The following is a 22293-nucleotide window of genomic DNA, read 5'->3' as shown; positions in this document are numbered from 1 at the left end:
AAAGCTCTGCCCCACCTTTGCCAGCTATCAAAGGCTGTCAATGATGTGAGCATGACCTCTACACCACTGCCTGAGGCCTACTTGCCATTTGGTCCTCAACATGCCACTCCAGCTTGCAGAAGGCCAGAGAGATCAACCCTCTGCCAATAGAGAAGGGATGTGGACATGCATCCAGGTTGTGAAACTGAACATTGTCATAGACAGTGGAAGGAACCATTGGCTACATGAACAGTCTATGATCTGTCTGACCTGTACATCTCCGGTGAATGTTATCTGCATATGTGATCATGTTTGCACAGAAATGGCATGCTGTATTCTTAGCAACACAAAGGACACTGTCTTAAACACTTACACCATGCAGTACACAAAAAAATGCTGCTGACACTCCCTGTCCTCTTGACTTTACATTCTGCAGAACAAATTAACTCAACAACTGAATGTTATTCAACTGAAATACTCATTAAGATAAAACCAAACAGTGATCAAATGTCACCTGTTTGAAATCCACAAGATCAGCTATCACATGGTTAGGTGACACAAGATCAAATCTCCAGTAATATATTAGCTAGAATTGTCAACCCACAGACCCACAGCAGGAAGCAACATCACAAGGTCTATGACTACAGTAAAAGGAAAGATGATGCCAAATAAACAAAGCAAATCAGCTCAGTCAGCATTAGGTAATACCAGTGGCATAGTAGCACAGTGAGTAGAGCTGCTGTCTCACAGTTCCAGTAGTCTGGATTCAATCCTGACTTCCAGTGCAGTGTGTGTGGAGTTTGCACGTTCTCCATGAGACCACGTGGGTTTCTTCAGGATGCTCCAGTTCTTCCCATGCACCAAAGACTTGCAGGTCCGTAGGTAATTGTCCACTGTAAATTACCTCTGGTGTGTAGATGAGTGAAGTGGTAGTGGTAGAATCTGAGGAAGTTGATTGGGAAGTGATGAATAAAATAGGATTGGTATAAATGGGTGCTTGATGATGGGTGTGGAGTTGGTGGGACAAAGGGCCTGTTTCTGTGGTGCATGACTCTATGAATTTCTTTGGAAAATGTTGTTAAAGTGTGTCAGGGACCTATTGCATGGATTGAAAAGTCTGCAATGATCCTTACAGATCCTGCATGTACCTGATACATTAGTACATTGAAGCACCCAGATGTGTGCTGTAGTATCTAATGTAGTCCTATGTATGAGGGTGGATGCCAATTGAGTGATAGTCTATTACATGTGTGTGCCCTTAACATGATCATGTCTGAACTGCACCCCATTCATCCAACCAATAACAACCCTGTCTACCCCTCACCCTAGTAGCCAGAGGCATCCTCCCCCCAACGATGTCCCAGACTGACCCTTGCAGGAACCAATTCTCAGTATGACTGATGCCTGAGCCCTCCCTCTCATTGGGTCCCATGTGCTCCCACGCAATCCGCAAATTTACCTGTGACCTGCCTGCTTTCCTCCTTGCACTCTGAAATGGTGAACCACACGAAGGGAAGGCGTGTTCGTTGTGTGAGTTCAATTTATGGCACACTGCAACCATGGGCACTCATAAAAACGTTTACCAGCTCTCCACCCACCACCAGTTTTACATGCCTTTCCTGGTGCCAAACAAACACCTTGGCCCATTTATTTGAGCAGTCTTGACTTGTCAATAGTTTCAATTAAAATAGGTGTTACTTTTCGTTGAAACAATGACACATTTTTGTGGAAAACCCTACAATGTGCTGTACCTAAAACTCCAAAAAATATTCAACAAAATTGTAAACTGGGAGACTGTTAGTCAAAGCAACAGAACTAGGGTAAATGCTGGGAATAGATCAGAACTTCCCTGATCAACAGAAAAGGAAAGGAAATTGGAGGTGGTGTTTGTCAGGAGTTGGGTGTGGGGGATTCCTGAAAGTGCTGGCTCAAGGCTCAATCCTGGAAACACTCAAGTTTCTGATTTGTAACAATATCTTGGATTCAGAAGCTGAGTGTAATCAGGGGAATTTTGTTGATAATACCAAGATAGAGAAAGGTAATATGATGTTAGAAGGCCGATCTAAGTAGAGGCAGCAGTTTACAAAACCAAAGAAGAGGGATTTGAAAATAACGTTGCAGAATCTATGTTGTATTTTTATAAAGAGTTGATTAGGCCACATCTGGAGTATTGGATTCAATTCTGGTCGCTCTATTATAGGAAGGATGTGGAGGCTTTGGAGAGCATGTAGAAGAGGTTTACGAGGATGCTGCCTGGATTAAAGGACATATGCTATAACGAGAGGGTGGACAAACTTGGGTTGTTTTCTCTGGAGTGGCGGAGGCTGCAGGGAGAAGTTTATAAGATTATGAGAGGCATAGATAGAGTAGACAGCCAGTAGCTCTTTCCCAGGGTTGAAATGTCTAATACTAGAGGGCATGCACTTAAGGCGAGAGGGGGTAAGTTCAAAGGAGATGTGTGGGGCAAGTTATTTACACAGAGAGTGGTGGGTGCCTGGGATGCGCTGCCAGGTGTGGTAGTTGAGGCAAATACAATAGGGATGTTTAAGAGGCTCTGAGATAGGCATATGAATGTACAGAGAATGGAGGGATCTTGACACTGTGTAGGCAGAAAGGATTAGTTAGGCATTTAATTAGTTCAGCCCAACATTGTGGGCCAAAGGGCCTTTTGCTGTGCTGTACTGTTCTATGTTCTATGTTCAAATGGCATATAATAGCGAAGTGCAGTCCCTCTGTAAGACAAAACCTTGATTACTGGATTCAGTACTGTTCACTAAGAAACATGAAAGATATTCAAGGTGTAGGGATGAGACTTGAAACTAATCTCTATTGAACAAGAGTTGAGTTATGAGGAAAACCTGGAGAGACTTGGGAGTGGAAATTTTTTCTTATTTGCCTCTACTAAATACAGAATCCAATGTTCTTTTGCAAGAATTCTGAAATTACATAGCTGCCTGCCCACTAAGCACCTCCTACTCCACTTATGGCAGAGTCTGTGGGTCCCACGTTGGGCTCATCAGTCACTTCAGAACTCTCAGGACCAGAGTGAGAACAAGTCACCCTCATGCCTGAGAGACTGCCCAAGAAGACTATGTCCAAATCCTGGACCTCCCGATCCAAAAGCATTGTGGAAGTGTTTTCATCAGACTGAACAGTTCCAAGCATTGACTTATCACCCTTTCTCATTATCTTCCAGTATTTAATTAAAATAAACCTAAAACACTTATGAACACAGTAAGTAATTGACCATTCCTTCAGCACTGTGACCAGATCAAGCTCTCTCCATGTCAAAGGTTATTAAAGTAACAATCGTGGCATTTTGCTTGATGTGCTCTGTGTGTGTGTGTGTGCGTGCGTGCGTGCGTGCGTGCGTGCGTGCGTGTGTGTGTGTGTGTTGGGATAGAGGTTGTTTATCAGCTTTTCCTGCAATCATTCCAAAAATGTGCTTTGTAGGTTATTTCCAAAGTTTATATTGTCTCTGTTGTTCCATGAAAGAAGAGTACATGACAATTTTAACTGGATAATATTCAGGGAAAAAAAGATAAAATTATAATATGCAGGTACTTCAAGCACATTGGAAAGCATTCCTTTGTCAATCCTTATCTGAATCTTCGACAGGCTTTTGAAGAAAAATAACTCTGCTCCTTCTAGGGACTGAGTTCAGGTGGAGAGTTGGTGAAGGAACTGGAATTTCAGAATTTCTGCTCAATGGTGTTCAATTATTTCTTCATGATTCTTAGGGCGCCATAAAATTCTAACTCAGTAGATCAGTTGTTCACCTACCTATGTCCCAACTGCAAATTGATGGTTGTTTTGAGGCTTTGCTTCAGAAATTCAGCCAATTAGACCAAACGTAGGCTGCTCAGCATAATGCATGTGGTAAACAAGTGTAGTTGGCATTCAGTGCTCCCTGCATGCCACACAATGAAGGACTGTGTTGCTGGTGGAATTTGAGACTGCCAACGGGTGAGCACCCCTGACCCCAAATGGCCTATTCCCTTTCAAGGCAATATTGATTTGATACAGACAAGGGACTCTATACTGGCTGTGTCAAATCACACAATGGTCAAAGTGGCAGGTGGACTTTCTGCCCATGTCACTGCTGGCATTACAACTCCATGATCAGAAATCTATCATCATGACTCCATTCTGCAATGAATTACATTGCACATTGTACCTTTTCTGAGTATTTTACAAGAACAAATGCAGCCTTTCTAAATAGCTGTCAATTTTCTTATAGTAGGTTCTAGCTTAGCACACATTACCACCATAGTGGGCTGAATCTCAAATAACGATGAGTCAGAGTACAGGAAGGAGGTAGAGAGCTTAGTGGCATGGTGTCATGTCAACAACCTTTCCCTCAAAGTCAGCAAAATAAAAGACCTGGTCATTGACTTCAGGAAGGAGGGCAGTGCACACTGTCCTGTTTACAACAACGGTGCTGAGGTCAAGAGGGTTGAGAGCTTGAAGTTCCTTGGAGTGAACATTACCAAGAGCCTGTCCTGGTCCAAACACACAGACACCATGGCCAAGAAAGCTCACCAGTGCCTCTACTTCCTCAAGAGGCTAAAGAAATTTGTCCACGTTGACTCTCACCAATTTTTATAGATCCACCATAGAAAGCATCCTATCTGGCTACATCATGGCCTCGTATGGCAACTGCTCTGACTGGGACTGCAAGAAACTGCAGCGAGTTGTGGACACAGCTCAGCACATCACACAAACCAGCCTTCCCTCCGTGGATGCTGTCTACACTTCTCGTTGCCTCAGTAAAGCAAAGTTAAAGTCAAAGTCGAATTTATTGTCATATGCACAAGTACATGTACGCATGGGTGCAATGAAATTACTTGCAGCAACATCACAGACACATAGCATGATATAAGCAGCATTGACAAGAAAAACATAAATTAAACATAAATTATACACAATTTTTAAAAGAAAACACAATTAGAACAAAAAAACAAAGTCTATTTTAGTCAAAGTGGTCTAAGTGGTCATAGTGTTGCTAAACTGTAGTGATTAGGGTTTTGTTGGTTGGTTCAAGAACCAAACAGTTGAAAGGAAGTAGCTGTTCTTAAACCTGGTAATGTGGGGCTTCAGGCTTCTGTACCTCCTGCCTAATGGTAGCTGCGAAAAGGTGGCATGGCCCAGATGGTGGGGATCTTTGATGATGTTGCCTTCTTGAGGCAGTGCCTCATGTAGGTACTACCGATGATGGGGAGGGATGTGCCCGTGATGTATTGGGCAGAGTCCACTATTCTCTGCAGCTTCTTATGTTTTTGTGCATTCGAATTGCTGTACCAGACCATGATGCAACCAGTCAGGATACTTTCAACAGTACATCTGTAGAAGTTTGTTAAAGTGTTGGATGACAAGCGGAACCTCCTTAACCTCCTAATAAAGTAAAGACTAAGAAAGCAGCCAACATAATCAAAGAGCCCACCCACCCCGGACATTCTGTCTTCCCCCCTCCCATCAGGCAGAATATACAAAAGCCTGAAAGAAAGCTCGAACCACCAAGCTCAGGGATAGGTTCTATCTGGCAGTTATAAGACTATTGAATGGTCCCCTGTACAATTATATGGACACTTGACCTCACAATCTAGCTCATTATGGCCTTGCACCTTATTGTCTGCTTGCACTGCACTTTCACTGTAACTGTAACATTTTATTCTGCATTATGTTATTGCTTTTCCCTTGTACCACTTTGATGTACTGATGTGATGAAATGATTGATATGGATGGCATGCAAAACAAAGATTTTCACTGTACCTCGGTATATGTGACAATAATAAACCAATTCGTCATTATGTTAGTCAAAGAATTTGTCTGTGCTTCAGGTTTTAATCAGCATTTTCCACACACATAAACACAGGCTGGAATGCTCTTCACAACTGCCTGAATATGAAGCAAAAGAAAAGAGTGAGTTTCATACTTCCTTTGCTTAGATGAATTGATTAAAAAGAAGAGACTTGATTAAATTTAAATAGAAGGAAGACTTTCTTACATCTTGTGGGTTGTTTGGTGTTTTGAATCCCATTGTGGCTTATTTATTAGTCTAGGACACTGACTGCTTCTGGTACCCTGTTGATTACTAGGATTCAAGAGGCGGTGCCTCAAGAAGGCAGTATCTATCATTAAGGACCCTCACCACCCGAGACATGCCCTCTTCACATTACTGCCATCGGGGAGGAGGTGCAGAAGCCTGAAAACCCACACTCAACATTTCAGGAACAGTTTCTTTCCCTCTGCCATCAGGTTTCTGAACAGTCCATAAACCCATGAACACTACTTCATTATTCCTCTTTTGCACTATTTATTGATTTTTGTAACTTACAGTAATTTTTTTTTATATCTTGCACTATACTGCTGCCACCGAACAACAAATTTCACGACATACGTCAGTGGTAATAAACCCGATTCTGATCCTGACTCCCCACACAGAATCACTATAATGTCCCAAATTCCCAAATGCATGCTGGTAAGTTTTCAGAAAGTTTTCTAGGCTGTTTCAGTTACTGGAACAAAAAGGAGCAGTCAGTTTAGAAAATTCCACCGTGTGAGCCCTGAGGCAGTATGAGCAAATATAAACAATCTTGTGATTTTCATGTGGAACCCTTGCATTCTTTATTTTTTGGTCATACATGGCATTGTACGTCTGTACAACTAGTTTGATATCTTTCTTTCTTTTTCAATCTTTTTATTAGTTTTCAAATTAATACAGATTAATATATCAATGTTTATACATGTAATACAAAGAGAACAATCATGACATGGATAATCATAAAGAACAATAGAGTATAAAAAAATCTGTAGATCCAATGATCTGTTAGTGAATGAATATAATGTAAAAGAAAAAGATTTATTATAAAATATAAAAAAAGAAAAAAAACCCAAAACAATAAGAAAAATTATAAACAATATATCAAACCAAACTAAGCTGAAGAAAAAAAAACAGAAAAAAAAACTGGACTAAAATTTCTCAGTAGAAACAGAGCAATATTATGTCATCAACTCCGTTCCTCTAAATTGAAAGGCTATTATAAGGGGATCTATATCATGTGAAAATATTGAATAAATGGACTCCAAACTTCCCCAAATTTAAGCAAAGGATCGACAGTACCACTCCTAATTTTTTCCAAGTTTAAACATGATATAGTTTGAGAGAACAATTGAAAAGTAGTAGGGGGTATTGGATCCTTGCATTTAAGCAAAATGGATCATTTGGCCATTAATGTAACAAAGGCAATCATACGGTTAGCGGAGGCAGATATATGGCCAGATTCTATCCTTGGTAAACCAAAAATTGCAGTGATAGGATGAGGTTGTAAATCAATCTTCAATACATTTGAAAGAATGTTAAAAATATCTTTCCAATATTTTTCCAAAAGATGACAGGACCAAAACATATGTGTCAAAGAAGCCACATTCGATTTACATCTGTCACATATAGGATTTATATGTTGATAAAAACGAGCTAGCTTATCTTTTGACATATGGGTCCTGTGAACTACCTTAAACTGTATCAAAGAATAGTTTGATATCTTTATCAACTAATTTACAGATCTTAATCCCTTCTAGGTTAACAGTAGTAGATAAACATTACAACCATCTAGCTTTGTGTCCTCATCAATTGTTCCTTGTTTGAATTTTTCTAATTTCTGACTGTCCTACGCATAAAATCAATGCTATGCTGGTCAAAGTCACAAATCTTATCAATCATTACTCCTCCTTGACTTCTCCTCACCATTTTATGCTATTGAACATTTAATTCTGTTCCAGTATCTCCTATTTTTTTGTACAGATCTATAAAACTGGCCTGACGTGGCCTCAATTTTCTACTGGCAAGTGTTTAAGCAGTGCATCCCTCTTTCTTCCTGCCATACTTTAAGCTATAATTGAATTTTCTCCAGCTGTACATAAGAAAGATAAGAGACATGCCAAGAAATATGTTCTAGGTCACATGCATTAACAGGGTGATATGGTAATATTCTGTATTATACTCTGTTTCTAAAATTTGGTTCCATTGAAACCAATGAAACTGAATTTTGGAAGAGGAGAGCACTGTCCTTGTGGGATTAATACATGCAAATGAGGACAAATATCTAATCCAAATTTATATTCACCAATGTATTGATTTCTTCTGAATGAATATAACCCTAAGCCCATTTGTTCTTTATTGCTCAACCTTAAAGCATTTTTCAATGGCTTTTTACTGCAGACCAGGAGCCTAGTAGCTAGGATTTGCTTATCTTCTTAATAGTATGAGATCATATGGTTTCAAATTTGAAAACTTGCTTTACTAGGAGGAGTGTGTGAAGGATGTTGCTTCCCTTCCAAAATACAACACCCACAGCACAGGCCGGTTCCAAATATCTGGTGCTAATCGAAGGTAGTGGCCATCATCAGGTCTGAGAAACCACTTGACAGTGACGTGTATATCTCTCATATATAGGAGGCCATACAGCCCATCGAGTCTATCCTGGTTCTCAGACCATTCCCATCATTCAATTATCCTACTAATTTCTCTCCCATTCCCCTCACTCTACTTTCAATAACATTCTAGAACACCTCCTGCTTGAGTCTCATTTTGCCCAATGGCACGGTGTGGCATGCTGTTGAAACTCTCAAAACCATCTGCTGTGTCAAAACTCTACTACTAACTAATTCCATGATTAGCAACTGACAACCCATGGTACACCTTGGAGCACAAGTCACTACCAATGCACAATCAATAATAAGTGCACACAGGGATCACTCTAGCAACTGCCGCTCTTCAATTTAAACATCAGTGTATCTCCCACAACACCACAACTCTTCACCTGGCCCAGGCTAGAGAGCTCCAGGAAATTGTACACACTTTGACAAGTGATTGATGTTCTTTGGCACCCTACTTTAAAAAATGGATGCTTTGACCAAAGGCCAAGATGGTCATTTCAGTGACCATCACGGCAGTTTATCTCAGACAAACATCTTCTGATAAAATGCGGACTGAATCTGAGGGCTGAGGATAAGGGAAGTTCTGATATAGGAAGTCCCTGCTAGCTCCTGCATCGATGACCTTGCTTGGAGCAAGTAGAAGCTCTACCGACAGTGCACTTCTCTGAAATCCCCAACAGTGTAGTCAGGTCCTAGCCAAATTAAGACAAAATTTTAATAAGCCAAAAGTCTACTGCCTTAATTAGGCTTTTCATCTGAACAAAACAGGGAAGCTTCATGTCCAGTTGTGCAGCAAACCACTCATCCATCATCCAACACCAAAAGAAAACTAGCATCAGTCTTGAACCTATAGCCAAAACTTCAGGACGTCAGAGCTGAGGTCAAGACAAGATTGGTATTGGTATTGGTTTATTGTTGTCACTTGTACCAAGGTACAGTGAAAAACTTGTCTTGCATACCGATTGTACCGGTCAATTGATTGCACAGTGCAGTTATATTGAGTTAGTACAGAGTGCATTGTATGTAAACTGGTGGATATCACACAGAGTAGAAGATCCAGTTATGTTATATACTGTTACCCTTGCTTGGGACTGCAGCTGCTGCACAAGTTGGTTGAGAAGGTGGCACATAATTGTGGGAAGCCACAAGGATCATGTCTGAAGCACTGAGACCAAAAAAGCTCAAGTGGTTTCCTCTGTTCACTGCTATTTGGCTACCTGATGCCCACAGGGAATACATCCTCCTTAAAGAACACCACCAGCTGACAGCTATCAAAGCACAGCCACCAACAAAGTACCTTAAAAAGTTGAGCTACGAAAAGCACATAGCATCCATTACTTAAACCTTTACTTCCACTTCTATGTAACTACCTACCTCATTCCTTATGCCAGTGTTTTATCACACTTTAATGGATAAATTCTCGTGGCAGAAAATGTGCCGAGATGAGTCATTCTTGCCTACGTTTTGTAGTGGCAAGCAAAGATGGTTTTCCCCCACCCCTAACATCTTACGAGTCAATATGGTGGGTGCAACTGCTCTGATGCACCCAGATAGGAATGTTTGATTTGGACTCTTCAAAAGTTTCCAACGTCAAAGGGACTTTGGCTGGTCTTGGTTCTGGACTGGAGACAACAAAGGTTGTACAGCTTCCCACTCATCCACCCCAGTGTCTGACTTGGAGGTGGGGTGCAGTATGGTGGCAAGGAAGATTGAGAAGAGGGTTGGTGCAATGATACAGCCTTGCTGGAGCCCAGCCTGTGCAGGGATTGGGCCCATGGTGGATCTTTTAGTGAGGATCACAGCTCACATGTCATCGTGGAGCAGGTGGAAGATGTTAAGGAGTTTTTGAGGACAGCTAAATTTGAGAAGGGTTTTCCACAATCCCTCTTTCTTCACAGAAATGAAGGCTTTGGTGAGGTCATAAATGGTCACGTACCACGGTTCCCATTGCTCCCTACATTTTACAAATGGATGTCACTGGCGGTTCAATTATTCAGGCCCCCAGCTTATTTGTGGTCCCGGAGAGTGGCCACTTTGGCTACTTGGTATGCTGACATGGAAGTTGATCTCAAATATCCTCTGATAAAATGCTGACTGAATCTGAGGTCTGAGGATAAGGGAAGTTCTGATATAGGAAGTCTCTGTTTGCTCTTGCATCAATGACCTTGCCTGGGACAAGTGGAGGCTCCACCTACTGGACACCTCTCTGAAATCCCCAACAGTGTATTCAGGTCCTAGCCAAATTTAAGATGAAAGTTTAATAAGTCAGAAGTCTACTGCCTTAATTAAGCCTGGAGTTATAGAGCCAATATTAAAAGACCAAGATTCCAGTTGTCTCTGCATAGATCATCCATTTAACATGGATTGGTGCCCAGCAGAAGAATGTTACAGACAGAATTTACACGTAATGGGTTAATATTTCTAGCAGTAATTTCTAGGCTTTCAAGTGACACTTGATTGCACAGGATGGGCCAGAAACTAGAGCAATGTGCAGCTCTGGTTAGCAGAAATTAGGTATCACAATTTAGCTTATTCAGCAAGTGGATGAAATGCATCTACTTGCAATGCATTTTACTGATTCCCTGAAGAAGTGACTGGAGACAGCCCCGGGCCTGCAGTCAGTAGGTGTGTTATAGTTAGCTACAGGTGAAGGCAGAGATGCTGAGTCTCCTGACCCAGTCATTAAAAAAAGGAAGAAATATCTATCATCACTTTCTACCACTATTTCTCTATTTTCATGGTACATTTTTTAAAAACAAAATTTTGTATCCATAGAGACATATGGAAATACCCCTCCATGTAAGGTAATTTGCACTTGTGTAGTTAGCTTTTTTTTCATGGGAAATACAGTGTTCAGAGACTAGTTCCTCTTTTCTGCATCTGGGATGTAGCTTGAACTTTTGTACCTTATTTAATGATGGTTTCTTTAACCATGAATGAGGCTTTACTGAAGATCAACAGCATGTACAACCACAGGGTGATTAGAAATAGAATGATCTGGAAGGTGGGTTGTGTACAGTTGGGAGAGAGTTGCCCCAGGAGTCCTTGAAGTCCTCAATACTGACTCAGCACCATACAAAACCTCATGGCTTTTGATCAAGTATAGGCAAAGTAACCCTTGCCAGCTACAAACTACTACCATCCCTCAGCTGATGAAATAGTTCTCTCCCATTTTGAGAAGAAGAGCTGAGGACAGCAAGAGGATATGTTGAGTGAGCTAGGGCTTTTCTCTTTGGAGAGAAGGAGGATGAGAGGTGACTTGACAGAGGTGTACAAGATGATAAGAGGCATAGATCGAGTGGACACTCAGAGACTTTTTCCCAGAGTGACAATGGCTAACATGAGGGTATATCATTTTAAGGTGATTGGAGAAAGATGTAAGGGGGGGATGTCAGGGGTAAGTTTTTTTACACAGAGAGTATTGGGTGGGTGGAAGGCACTGCCGGCAGTGGTTGTGGGGGCAGATACATTAGGGACATTTAAAAGACTCTTAGATAGACACATGAATGATAGAGAAATGGAGGGCTATGTGGGAGGGAAGGGTTAGATAGATCTTAGAATAGGTTTAAAATGTCTGCACAACATCGTGGGCTGAAGGACCTGTACTGTGCTGTAATATTCAATGTTCTATGTTCTAAGCACAGCATCTCACTGTTTCCTGCTGACTGCAAAATCAATCTCAGTTTGTTGACATTCTTTCTGATTAACAACTCTCTTTTTCTTTTTTGACCATCTTTATCACAACCTCTCAGTGTGGACTCCCTCCAGTCTCAGAAAGCTATGCTGGGTCTCAGCCTGTTGATTCTGGGCCCAATGGCGTGCTGGTGGGTGTTTGAAAGTGTGGCCCTGCCACTCTTGTTATGACAAAACTAGGGTATGAATGAAGTCCCTGGATGGGCTGACTTGGTATTATCTGCTCTTTCCGTACCACTGGTGTGTACCACTTCAGAATACAATCCCAGCCCCCAAAATGCTCTCTTCATTCAATATGTGTCTGTAGATCAAAATCCTGTTCTGTTACAGTAGGAAAATGTCAGAATCAGAATCAGAATCAGGTTTATTTTCACTGACATATGTCATGAAATTTGTTATTTTGTGGCAGCAGTACAGTGCAAGACATAAAGACGTAAAAATTACCATAAGTTACAAAAATCAATAAATAGTGCAAAAGAGGAATAATGAGGCAGTGTTCATGGGTTCACGGACTGTTCAGAAATCTGATGTTGGAGGGGAAGAAGCTGTTCCTGAAATGTTGCTTGTGGGTCTTCAGGCTCCTGTACCTCCTCCTTGATGGTAGTAACATGAAGAGTCAGATATCTCTTGAATTTCTTGTTTACTTTTTTATCAGCACTTGTGAAATTTTTGGCTTCCTTCCATTCTTTCCTCATTGCTGCAGTATCCACTGCTGCTCTTGGTCTTCCATAGGGTTCTGGAGCATGACAACAACCAAGTTCAAATCTTCACACAATAGATTCAAGTCTTTGAGATTCTTGGTTAAAATGGCTGTTCCGATGTTGGGAGGAGCAGCACTCATTAGAGCTCTGACAAAACGTTAAGTGAGAATTAATTTGTTCATCCTTTGCTTTCTCCTGCACTGTTTAAAATAAACGACAATCCATAGACAAAGTGAAGAAAGTTGGGTAATTCCCATGTCAAGGAAATCTGTTGGTCACTTTGCTGTAAGTGACTGGAATTGATGTTACATACAAAGCTTTTCTGCAGAAATTATCTGTTTTATTTGGATAAGTTGTTATAGTTTCTGCTGTTACCCTGATTTCTCTGTAAATAAGTTTGTTTACTGATGTCAGTCTCAAGGCTCAAGGCCAGCTCTGTGATTCACTGTTTGCAGTGATGGAGACTCCAATGTCTTGGGTGACAAAGTGTTATTAGTCAACACTCTAAAATATAATATGCACATCTTCTTTTTGCCTTCTGAACACACCTGAGTTTGCTGAATGTCATTGTGTACTGATTTGTTACTTAAACAGGTATGTGCTTTTCTGTTGCATCAACAGCAACACTTTCCATTATATAGCACCTTTAGAAGAGTGAAAACATCCCAAGACACTTCACAGGAAAAAAAAGGATGAATCACATTAAAGCAGATGACTGAAAGCTTAGTCAAAGAGATTGGTTTGAAGGAGTGACGAAAGAGACGTAGTGAGGCGGGGAAGTTCAGGAAGGGAATTCCAGAGCTTAAGACCCTAGGAGGTGACAGCAGAGCCATGAATAATTAATCAGCGAATGGTCAAGAGGCCAGAATCAGAAGAGAGTGGTTTCTCAGATGGTTATAGGACTGGATTAGATTACAGTGATAGAGAGGAATGTAGGGATTTGAAAACGAGAATGAGAACTTTAAAATCAACAGGTCACTTAATTAGGAGCTCATATAGTTCAGTAAGGCTAGGGATGATGGGTAAATGGGATGGTGTGTGCTAGGAGTTTAGTGTGAGTGATACTGGAATAAAGACTGACGTTCAGATGAGCAAATACTGACTAACGTTTGCATAAGATTCTACAGGGGATTCCAAAACTTTGGGTCACATGTTTTAGATACGAAGACGCCAGCTAAGTGCTGGAAGTCACTTTGGTGAATGGGACAATTCTGAGGTGGAATCAAAACGTCCAACACGTCAGCAATGACTTTTTCAAAGACACCATTAGTCCCAGTGGTTAATGGTTAATTGTGAAGTCCGGGTCTGCAATAATCAATGACATCAATATGATTACACTGTTTAACTAGAACTCATCACCCACGTCATTGACTCTCTTGGGAATGAAATACAAGAAATCAGAGTGATTTCCAGGCTTTCTAGTTGTTTATTATTTAATCTGAAAACGAGGTTGCCTTTTCCCCGTAAACAACAGCGTCAGAGAGCGATATAATTATAACTAACCCTGCTGTGTAAACACTTCTGATGATGTGTATCCAGACAGAATAAAGAGGAACAACACCAGCCAGGACAAAGCAGCCGGCTTGAGTGGAACCCTTCCATCACTTTAAATATTCATTCCTTCCACCACTGACGTACTGTGGCTACAGTGCGGGCCATCTACACAATGATTTTGTTAAGGCTTCCATGACGGCACCTCAGAAATTCAATAGAAGCTCAAGGACGGCTGACGCCAGCTGCAGATTCCCCTCCAAGTCACACCTCATCTCAACCTGGAAATATATTGCCACTCACTGTCCCTAAGTCCTGGAACTCACTGCACACCAGCACTGTGGGGGTGACTTCACCAGAAAGACGATAACAGTTAAGGAAGGCAGCTCAAAGAATGGGCATAACTTGCTGGCCTTACAAGTGATGTTCACATGAAAGAATAAGATAGCTGAAGCACTGGAGGTCCCAGCTCAGAGAGTAATTGAATGCATTCATTTATGTAAACACATAGTTGAACTTGGGTAAGTAATACATTAAACAGCATTCATAGCAACTGCTTGGACAGCTTGTTTCTCATGGATAGGATTATGACAAATAGCTACTTTAATTAATTAATGCCCTGGGGCTCTTTCTGAGCTCTCTGTTCCCCTTAGGTTCTCACGGACAAGTTTCCAACACAAAATGCAGACCTCCCTCCAGGAAACCTGTCTGATTCATGAGTACGTTTTCTGGTGGGTCGGACAAAGAACTATTTGAGCTTGGAAAGATCTGAGGATCTCAGCGAGACAGGTATCATCTCCAGATGAAGGGTCTTGATCCAAAATGGCAACCGTCCATTTCCCTCTACAGATGCTGCCTGACCCACTGAGTTCCTCCAGCAGTTTGTTTTTTGCTCCAGATTCCAGCATCTGCAGTCTCTTGTGTCCCTGTTAGAGCAAGGTGCAGTTTCCTTCTGCAGGAATCCACAAGTTTTCATTGTTTGGAACTGTTGCAGTGAGTCTCCAGGCATCTGTGGTCCTGCTGGAAGAGGTCAAGAGAAGAGGGAATTCTTCTCCTCCAGTTCCAGGAGGATACCCAATATCCATAACTGAGCTGCATGGAGAGAGGATGATGAGGTTATCTTCTTGAGGCTTTTCACCCCTGTAGTACTATGTAACATTGACTTTGAACTATTACTGTTGCTTGAAGGGTGGTATCCCTTTAAGGATTATGTCATAAAACTAACTGCTCCCAGGGCTGCAACAATGTGTGTGGAAAATTCTGGACATAATACGTGAACGTCCTTGACTAAGTGACTACCTGAGCTCTTCATGCCTCATGTGTATCAGTCTGTAGACTCTGCAATGGATATTGTTAGAGGTTAAGAACCCATTAAGAACATATACTCTACATTGGCAAAAACGATAGAATGATGAAGAATCACAATCATTTATAAGTGACAAAGTTGTTGAGGACATTGTGTGACTACACGGTTATGTTGGCAGGGTGGGTCTGAGAAGCTCAGACTAATTGTGACAAGTTTGAGGAGCAGGCTTGAACATGAAGATAAAGATAGAACCTGCAGAAGTACCTGCAAATTGAAGGTAAGCCTAATAACTGTTGAAATGGAAGGTAGTGCAAAATGGCCATCAATTCCCAGACCAGTTTCATTTGAAAACTCCATAATTATGAAGAGCAGCAAATGTGAATGCAAGAAGGCAGCCCTGTTGGTTGAAGCAGGACCAGATACTTACAAAAGTTCGTGTGATTGATGTCCATTTAACAAATCAGTAGAAAAGCGACAGAACTATTTCAATGGAGCACTGTTAGAAATTGTAGTGAGTTATAAGTTTGGGATCCATATTCAAATGTCAGGGGAGTCGATTTAGTTGTGGCATTGCAACCTCAGTCTTGTGTCTCCAACCTCAGTCTATTCTTGGAGCATGCACTGTGGAATATCAGTGTGTGGATTAACTGAAAAACACATCCAGCCCAATTTACAAAACATCCTGGATTAAACACAGAAATGGACATGCTATATTTACGGAAATTGCCTCCAAAAATAGAAAGGAATTTCTTTTGGCACAGGAGGTTAGTGTATATAGACCAGAGTCTCCAACATGAGTACAAAAGTCATGACAAACAGGTGGGAAGTCCTGCTACTGTTGTATTGGGAATCATTTAGCACAAGTTCATTAGCTCAGAGCAGCAGTATGTTTTAGTTCTGGAGCGCAATGGCGCATAACCTCTCCAAGTAGGACTACATAGAAAGTGCCAAGGTATTCGCACTCCAACAGTATGAAACAGAAGGGAAACAGTTGCAGAAGAAAATCACAAAAGGAAGGTCTGTATAACGTTGAGGAGGATGAGGAAAAACAGGAAGCACATTTTGAAGACCATAAACACAGTATTGATGATAGGAAAACACCCAGCAATTTCAAAACTAATGATTAAAAACATTGATATGAATATTGACAGAACCACAGACTGCCTCTGGAATGTCTATACATGTAGGTACAGCCCAGAGAGCAGGCAATCACAACCCTTAAAGGGACAACAGCTCTAAAGCAACAATTATTGTTTACAGCCAGTATTACATATGCCACAATCCCCATTATCTGGAGTCGAGGTGGGGAGCATTTCAACTACCTCACAAGAATGGCAAACTTTTCATTTTTTGATTTTGATATGCACCAACTGTCCCTTTGATTCATTCACGGTAGCGTAGCGGTTAGCGCGACACTATTACAGCGCCAGCGATCGGGGTTCGATTCCTGTCGCTGTCTGTAAGGAGTTTGTACGTTCTCCCACGTCTGCGTGGGTTTCCTCCAGGTGCTCCGGTTTCCTCCCACATTCTAAAGATGTACGGGAAGGTTAATATGGGTTTAAAATGGGCGGCCTGGACACGTTGGGCTGGAAGGGCCTGTTACCATGCTGTAAATAAAATAAAAAAAAATTCTCAACAACCCTCCGTCTATTCTTCACTACTCAGCACATGGCCATACTGCAGCTCCAGTTATTCACAGCACACATACTCTTTTTGGCAGCAGCACAAGCACTGATCTCTTGTTGGTTTGTCTTTCCCCATGTACCAACTTGTCCAGTCCCATTGAAACAAAAAACATAGGATATACTCAGAAGGTCAGGCAGCTTCTATGGAAAGAGAACAGAGTGAATGCTGAAGGTCAATGGCCCTTCATCAGGACCTTTCTGAGGTGTTAGCTCTGTTTCTCTTTCTCTAGATGCTGCCTGATCTGCTGAGTGTTACCAGCATTTTCTGTTTTCATTTCAGATTTCCCGCATTTTTTTTTACCATTTTGTATCTCTTGTTCACACATCTTCACCTGGTTCAAGAATTGCCCATCCTGATTTCACTCACTTTCAGTTTCTGCAGGGAATATCAAAGGCCCACTATTTGAAGAATCTTTTCTATTGCTGCCATAAGCTTTCACCCTCCTTCTAAGATGAACATGGAAGCTTGCAACAGAGACCAGCAACATCAGGGAGTACCTTCCAATTCAATTGCAGTTTAGTGAAAGAATTTATTTTTAAAAAATGGCTTGCATAACATCAGCAGCAGGTATAGCTGTGATGTTGGTGTGCTGTGACTTTTCATTAAAAGCCATTAGAGAGGACTCCTAGTATCAAAGCCTGCACTAGGCCCGACAATACTTTAGCCACCAGGTAGCACTGTGCCACATTAAATATAACCAGGCCTGCAGATGACAATGCAAAAGTAATAAGTAACTTCTTCTTAGATGACTCCACTGGGTCAAAGATAATTTGCTTCTTCTCCAGTTCCATTGGCTCTAAGGTGGCTCAAGTTCAGTATTAGGCCAATACTGAACTTGAGTCTAGCACAGATAGGGCAGTAGGTGCCTGATGAGGCGCAGGGTGGGTAAATTGGGAGATGTGCTCTTTCCACTGTTTACATGGACTTAAGGTTTTCATTGCCAACATGAACACTCCTCTTCTACTTGAGTTAGAGATTCCCAGGAGTCAATGGGGATGTTACATTTTATCAAGGAGGTTCACAAATAACTGATGAGGCCAATGTAACAATCATAAAAGGTGCAGGTGCTGGAAATCTGAAGTGAAAACAGAAAATGTTGGAAACACTCAGTGGCTCAGCAGCATCTGTGGACAGAGAAACACTTGATGTTTCAGCTGGGAGACCCTTGGGCCAATGTGGGACATGCAGACCCTAGCGTGGATGGGGCAGAAGATGGGTAGTTTGTAACATTTTGCACTTCTTTCACCATTTACCTTGGACATCTTTATGATCTCGATGCGTGGGTGCAAGGCTCTCACTGCCAACTCGAATGCTGCTCTCCACTTTGAACGATCCTGGGCTAGGGATTCCCAGGAGTCGGTGGGGATGTTGCACTTTTCCAAGGATGCTTTGAGAACATCCTTGAATATTTTTCCTGTCCATCTGGTAATGCCTTCCTGAGACAGAGCTCAGAATAGAATGCCTGTGTCGGAAGTCTGGTGTCAGGCAAGGGAACAATGTATGATAGAGCTGACTGACTATAACAAGGGCTGCAAATACTTTTCAAAAACCAAGGTCAGCATCACCTCCCAGGTCAACACCCACAGTAATGAGGCCCTATTGACATGGATCACATTTTGCTTGCTTACCATGACCCTTCCCATTTGCTTGCACTGGTTATTGCACGGTAGTGTAGCAGTTAGCGTAACGCTATTACAGCGCCAGCGACCCAGGTTCAATTCCTGCCGCTGTCTGTAAGGAGTTTGTACGTTCTCCCTGTGTGCCTGCATGGGTTTCCTCCAGGTGCTCCGGTTTCCTCCCACATTCCAAAGATGTACAGGTTAGGAGCTGTGGGCATGCTATGTTGGCACGGGAAAAGTGTCGACACTTGCGGGCTGCCCCCGGAACATCCTCAGTAATGCAAAAAGATGCATTTCACTGTGTGTTTCGATGTACATATGACTAATACATAAATACCTTATTTTACAACTTAATGAGCTCCATTTTGCTGCCACCTAGTGCCCATGATAATCACTACAATAACAACTCATTCTCCTCTGCCTTCCTGTTAATAACCCAGTCTCTCACAAAGAATGAGACAAACATGGTGACTGTAGGATTAGGAGCAACTACAGGTAGAATGACAAGGTTTTCTGATCCATTTAGAGGTGAAAATTGAGTTGCAAGGCCGAACAGTTTAAGGAATGATTTCCTGGAGATTTTACACATGGGCAAAGTCAATCATGCCTTCTTGCGCAGTTTTGCTTCATCAATTAGGATAAGATGAGATAAGATATCTTTATGAGTCACATGTTCATCAAAACACACAGTGAAATGCATCTTTTGCATAGAATGTTCTGGGGGTCAGCCCGCAAGTGTTGCCACGCTTCCGGCACCAACATAGCATGCACACAGCTTCCTAACCTGTACATCTTTGGAACGTGGGAAGAAACCAGAGCACCAGGAGGAAGCCCACGTGGTCACAAACTCCTTACAGACAGTGGCCGGAATTGAACTCGGGTCACTAGCGCTGTAATAGCGTTAATCTCCTTGTGTATTGGTATTGGTTTATTATTGTCACTTGTACCGAGGTACAGGGAAAAACTTGTCTTGCATACTAATCGTACAGGTCAATTCATTACACAGTGCAGTTTAGCCTGTTTGATCTTGGCAGAGAGATATGGGCAAAACTGGATGTATTGTTCAGATCACCTGCTGCAGTCTGTTCTTACACCTTCCTGTGGAATTTTCAGCACCTTGTTCCAGACATTTGGGCTCACTGCTTTACTGCAGATTGAAGAATGACAGAAGGGAGAGGAATGCCATGGGTCTGGGTCACTTGGATTGTTAATGCACACCAACCATGCAGCAGCTGGATTGGGCTGCATGTCAGCTGCTACACTGGAGGTCAGCAGGATTGGAGACCAGGGTGAGTGAGATTGAATTACAGAGGGGAGGAACTTGCACGGCTGGGTAACAAACTGATGTTTAAAACAAACAGAAATGCCAGCAGAATGAGGTAGGGGCTAAAGTGTCAGGTTTGGGTGAGAGCCTTCTTCACGGCTCGCTATGGCAACTCTCAGTATGGCAACTGCTCTGCCCGTGACCACAAGAAACTGCAGGGAGTTGTAGACATAGCTCAGCACATCACGGAAACCAGCCTCCCCTCCATGGACGGCCTCGGTAAAGCAGCCAGCATAATCAAAGACCCCACACACCCCAGACATCCTCTCTTCTCCCCTCTCCCATTAGGCAGAAGATACAAAAGACTGAAAGTATGTACCACCAGGCTCAAGTACAGCTTCTATCCCGCTGTTATAAGAGCACTGAACAGCACTCTTGTACGATAAGATGGACTCCTGACCTCATAATCTACCTCGTCATGGCCTTGCACCTTATTGTCTGCCTGCACTGCACTTTCACTGTAACTGTAACACTTTATTCTGCATTCTGTTATTGCTTCCCCTTGTACTACCTCAATATACTGATGTGATGAAATGATCTGTGTGTATGGCATGCAAAACAAAGTTTTTCACTGTACTTCAGGACATGTGACAATAATAAGCCAATTACCAATTACCAGGCTACTCCTCCGGGTCAAGCAGGACTTATTTGCACTACAGTTCTATGGTTCTGAGATGAACAACGAATGATGCAGGAGGAACAGTTGGAGTTTGACAGGGCAGGTGCATGGTTTGCTTGGATTATTCAAGCTTCTCCTTAGCTTCCACAAGCTCGAAACAGGGAAATTCAAAGCACTCAGTGCCTTCCCAGAAGCTCTGCCATAACTGTGACCAACCAGAGGATTCCAAGGAGTTGCCGAGGATGTTGTTCTGAGAAAATCCTTGGAGTATTTTCTCTCTCCTCCTGGAAATCTCTTGCCATGAAGGAAGTCAGAGTAGAACACTTGCTTTGGATGTCTGGTATCACGCTACAATGTGTCGTGCCCACAACGGTGAGAATGATCACAGTCTCATTGGTGGGGGTGTGAGCTTGAGAGAGAATGCTGGAAGAGATCATGGTTTTCCTATCTGGCCAATGCATTTGGAGGCTTTTATGAAGGCAACATCAATGGTTTCTCTCCAGTGCTTTGAAGTGCCTATTGTAAATGACTTGGATGAGAATGAGGATGGAAGGGTGGGTTAGTAAGTTTGCTGATGATACAAATGTTGGTGGTGTTGTGGATAGTGTAGAAGGTTGCTGTAGATTACAACAGGACATTGACAGAATGCAGACCTGGGCTGAGAAGTGGCAGATGGAGTTCAACCCAGATAAGTGTGAAGTGATACACTTCAGGAGATCGAATTTGAAGGCAGAATACAAGGTTAAAGGCAGGACCCTTAGTAGTGTGGAGGAACAGAGGGATCTTGTGGTCCGCGTCCATAGATCCCTCAAGGTTGCCGCGCAGGTCTATAGGGTCGTTAAGAAGGCGTATGGAGTGTTGGCCTTCATTAGTCAGGGTATTGGGTTCAAGAGCTGCGAGGTGATGTTGCAGCTCTATAGAACTCTGGTTAGACTACACTTGGAGTATTGTGTTCAGTTCTGGTCGCCTCATTATAGGAAGGATGTGAAAGCTTTCGAGATGGATGCAGAGAAGATTTACCAGGATGTTGCCTGGATTGGAGAGCATGTCTTATGAGGATAGATTGAATGGGCTAGGGCTTTTCTCTTTGGAGAGAAGGAGGATGAGAGGTGACTTGATAGAGGTGTACAAGATGATGGGGCATAGATTGAATGGACAATCAGAGACTTTTTCCCAGGGCGACGACAGTTAACACGAGGGGGCATGATTTTAAGGTGATTGGAGGAAGGTATAAGGGGGATGTCAGGGGTAAGTTTTTTACGCAGACAGTGGTGGGTGCATGGAACACACAGCCGACAGAGGTTGTGGGGGCAGATACGTTAGGGACATTTAAGAGACTCTTAGATAGCCACATGAATGATAGAGAAATGGGGAGCTACAGTATATGAGAGGGAAGGCTTAGATAGATCTGAGAGCAGAATAAAATGTCAGCACAA

The 22293-nt window shown here is 42.3% G+C and overlaps 1 long non-coding RNA gene across 3 annotated transcripts in view; it reads left to right on the top strand.

The window, feature by feature from the left end:
• Window positions 1-648: 648 nt before the first annotated feature.
• Window positions 649-22293, top strand: part of LOC127575165 (uncharacterized) — an 87708-nt gene continuing 66063 nt past the window's right edge. For 2 of the 3 annotated variants that reach the window (XR_007957020.1, XR_007957018.1), the window contains exon 1: window positions 649-853. This is a non-coding gene — a long non-coding RNA (uncharacterized LOC127575165). Of the gene's footprint in view, window positions 862-22293 lie in introns of all 3 variants that reach the window. The other variant, XR_007957019.1, reaches the window with a different exon arrangement.

The sequence above is a fragment of the Pristis pectinata genome, chromosome 10 (assembly GCF_009764475.1).
Source record: "Pristis pectinata isolate sPriPec2 chromosome 10, sPriPec2.1.pri, whole genome shotgun sequence".
NCBI classification, from domain to species: domain Eukaryota; kingdom Metazoa; phylum Chordata; class Chondrichthyes; order Rhinopristiformes; family Pristidae; genus Pristis; species Pristis pectinata.
Note: the sequence above shows the minus strand (reverse complement) of the source record. Positions and strands in the feature narration are given on the sequence as shown.